This window comes from Hakea prostrata, chromosome 5 (assembly GCF_041222555.1).
Source record: "Hakea prostrata isolate BN-2017 chromosome 5, UWA_Hpros_2, whole genome shotgun sequence".
Taxonomy (NCBI): domain Eukaryota; kingdom Viridiplantae; phylum Streptophyta; class Magnoliopsida; order Proteales; family Proteaceae; genus Hakea; species Hakea prostrata.
This window is the reverse complement of record NC_142604.1, coordinates 14069543-14073701: the sequence shown is the minus strand read 5'-3', so window position 1 is coordinate 14073701 and position 4159 is coordinate 14069543.

Below are 4159 nucleotides of genomic sequence, written 5' to 3'. Positions count from 1 at the left end.
GAATAGTGATAATTCTATTCAGTGTACCTTTCTCTTGTGCTCCTTTACCTTTTTATAGATTTTCTATGTACGAGTTTGAATGAGACTCAAACCCTCGTTAGGTTGTGATTAGACTCTTAGTCCTTGAGCCCTACTCGAACACAAGTAGTAGAGTCCTGGTTGAATACTGTTTCTTTGCCTAGAATCTTATTCAGATTTACCTTTTTATTCAACTTTATATTTATCCAACCGACCTTGACTTGGTCGGTCTAACTTGGTCCGATCTGGTCGGACTAAGTTTGGACCGAACTGGTCTAATTGTTCTGACCGAACTGGGTTTAAACCGAACTGATTCTGGTCTATTTATTCTTTCCTCATCATAAGCCCCCAAGTCTCTGGAGTCCGAGCTTTGTCTTGCTCGGGCTTTAGAGATTTTGTGACCGAGCACGTTCATACTTCCGACCTCTGTCACTTGTGTGTATTCACAGTCTAGTGTTGGAGGTTTTATGGCTGACGTCATCTGACAGGGTGCTGCGTCGTAGAGTGTGAAATGACAGCGCACGTTTTTCTGCACGTATTCTCTTTAATGACACGTGGCCTGGAAGTGATGGCCCTTCATAATGACTTTTTGGGATTTTTAAATCTGAGAAGACGAATCGTTCTGGTTCCAGTTTGACAGCGTTGGATTGGAATCTTCTTGAAGAATCTTTATACGTGGTCGTTGGATATGGACAGCTTTAAAGTCAATAGATTAAAAACTCTTTGTCTTCCTCCATTTTCATCCGTTAGATCTGGATTTATTTGGGAGTATATAGGTTTGAGCTTCGTTTTCTTCTTTCACTTTTTACTGTTTTCCTTGTTGCACCTGTGGAGAAGACGGAAGTTGCAGTTTCTCTAAAGTGCCTTTTTTCGACCTTCGTAGGAGTTCTTCCTTCTATTCTTGCCACAAGTAAGTTCGTCTGCCTTTTCTGGTTATTTCTATCTACTTTATTCTTCATTTAGGGTTGCACTCTGAGCGTGCCTTTCCCTTTCTGTTCTTTTTATTTTCCTTGAACTTTGCTTGTTAGTTCTTTCATTTCTGCAATTCTAGCCTTAGTATAGTTTCCTTGTTTGTGATGGGTGTTAAGAAGAAAGCTTCTAGGCCCTCTAGATCTTCCCCTATCCCCCCCTCTTCTGGGAGCTCTTCTGTTCATTCTGGGAACAGTGGAGCTACTTCTTCTGGGTATAGTGACACAGAGAGTGACACTGAACTTGATCCGACCTTGTCTCCTGGTACTCGTCCCAACTTACTTAGTGATGCTGAACTAAGTTCATTAAGTATTCGTAGTCGGTTCAGTACGAACAGGACACGTTGGTTGCTTAAGCTTTCTTCTTCAGCCTTAGCTTTTGAGAGAAGTCGTCCTAGGACCTCCGAACACATAGATTTCGACCCCAATACTTCGGGTCCCAGTTTTTATCCGTCCGAGCTCACCGAGGATGATTTGAAAGACATCCGAGCTCGGTACTCCATTCCTGATAGCTTCATACTGAGGGTTCCTTCTTTCCATGATCGGGCTCACCGACCTTCTCCTGGTGAGTTTGCAGTTTATGAAGATGCCTTTGTCAGTGGTTTCAGACTTCCCGTGCACCCAATTTTTTCTGATACGCTCAATCATTTTGGGATTTGTCCAGGGATGTTGGCACCAAATAGTTGGCGCAACATAATTTGTTTCTGGGGATTCTGTAAACAGTCTGAGGTCGGTGTCATTCCGACCTTACCTCTATTTCTTCAATTTTTTATGTATAAAAAACAAGAGCAAAATCGTTGGTTCTACCTCTCCAAACGAACTTCTCTGCAAACTGGGTGGGAGGGTAATTTTGTAGGATCAGGTACTCTTCCAACCAATACCAAGGGTTGGAGGTCTCGTTACTTCTTTGTTCGGTCTGCCTCTTCCCCAAGCTTTCCGACCTCCTGGCCCAAATATCCCAAGGAGGATTCAAATGCCATTCCGCCTTTATCTCATTCCGAACAGGAAGCAAGGGATCGAATTCGGATGATCCCCACTAAAGATTAGAACTTGCTTGCTGTGAATGGATATTGTCCGGAATATCCGAATATCCTTCAGTACTGGGGGTTCTTGAGTGGTAAGAAGAGTTTCTCTTTTTGTCTATTTTTTTCTTTATCATTTTTGTTCCAAGTTAACTTACTCGGAAAATGATGTAGTGATGCTCGGAGAGGATGACTTTGAGGAGGTTGCTGCTACTATGCAGCAAGTGGAGGTGAAACATCCGACCAAGTCGGATAAAGCTTCAACTGGTCCTGCCTCTTCCCCCAAGGGAAAGGCAGTGAGAGTCCGAAAGGAGAAACCTGGGGACCTGCCTCCTCGTCCTTCGAAGAAACCGTCCAGCTCAGATAAGACTTCGGATTCCGAGCTTCCTCCCCCTTTGGGAGATGATGTGTCTTTAAAAGACACTCCCAAGTCAGAGGCTGGAGCTTCACAGTCATCTAATATTCTCCGACCTGATTGGTCGTTGGATTCTAGCTCCTCGGTATTTGAGGGAACTTCCTCTGTCATTTCCCGAGTTGCTAACGAGTGGATGTCCGGAGTGCTTCTCCCTGCCGCTATGGCTTATCTGGAGAGTTTTGGTCGTCTCAAAGCTCATGCCATTACTGTTAGGTAAGTGATCTTCCTGTCCCTTTTTGAAATTTATGTCCCTTTCGTAATTGTACCTTTAACCAGTTTTTTCTTGGTTTATAGGATGGCTTGCGCTATGGCTCAATCCGTGGGTCAGAGTATTCATTCAGCTCGGGAGGATTATTTTGCGTTGCAGAAATCCGAGCAACGTGTTAAGGAACTGGAGAAAGAGGCATTATCTTTGAAGACGAGCAAGGATTCTTTGATAGCTCGGGAGGCCGACCTTCTAAGTGAAGTAGCTGCTCTGAAAGGGAGAAATGAGGCTATGGAACTTGAAAAAACTTCTCTTCAAACTAGCCTGGAAGAAACCCAAGGCTCCTTAGTCGGGAAAGATGCTGAGATGGCTAGCCTCCGAGCTAAGTTGGAGAGCTCGGATCACCAAGTGGCAAAGCTGATGAAAGCAGTTGAGGAGAAAGCTCCTTATGTTTTTGAAGATATCCCCAACGAGCTTCGCTATGAGGTGATCAAGAGGTGGGTTAGGATGTCTAGTTGCAAGAAGTTTATGGCCAAAGTAGCTGCGCCCGGGTATATTTATGCTCGGCGTCATGCCTACCAGGGTATCATTGCAGCTTTCAAAGACTTGGATTTGGAACGCTTTCAAGAGCTGATCGATTCTGGAATCTTTGACGACCTTAAAATTCCCCGTCCTTCATGGTGTGCTTCCCGAGCAAGGTTTCCTAAGCCGCAACCGGTTGAAGTGGCTGAGTTTTTGGATTCCAACTGGGATCCCTTGCCAGAGGTTGGTAGCTCGGGAACCTCTACATCAAAGAAAGTGTCCGATCTGAAGAAGCTAGATATTAAATCTTAGTCTTTCTGTAAACTTGATTTATTATCATCCTTGAGCTTTTTTGAAGGAATGTGTATGGATAACTTTTTGTTATGGAATGAAATTTTATTTTAATCTCCAAAGATGTTTTTGGTCAATCGTTATTCCTTTCTTTCTGTAAACTTGGTTTATCATCTTCTTGTGCTCGGGGGACTTTTACTTGTCGACCTTAGTAGGTCGGTTGCCTAAGTATCCTAGGACTTTTGTGCCTTAGTTGCTTAGGGCTTTTTCCGCCTTAAGTGGCTTAGGGCTTTTTCCTAAGTGACTTAGGGCTTTTGGTGCCTAAGTTGCTTAGGGCTTTTTTTCCGACCTTAGTAGGCTGGTGGCTTAAGTGACTTAGGGCTTTTGGTGCCTAAGTGACTTAGGGCTTTTGGGTGCCTAAGTGACTTAGGGCTTTTGGGTGCCTAAGTGACTTAGGGCTTTTGGGTGCCTAAGTGACTTAGGGCTTTTGGGTGCCTAAGTAACTTAGGGCTTTTGGTGCCTAAGTTGCTTAGGGCTTTTGTGTGCCTAAGTTGCTTAGGGCTTTTGTGCGTAAGTGACTTAGGGCTTTTGGGTGCCTAAGTTGCTTAGGGCTTTTGTGTGCCTAAGTTGCTTAGGGCTTTTTATTTTCCGACCTTAGTAGGTCGGTGGCCTAAGTGACTTAGGGCTTTTTGTTGCCTAAGTGGCTTAGGGCTTTTTG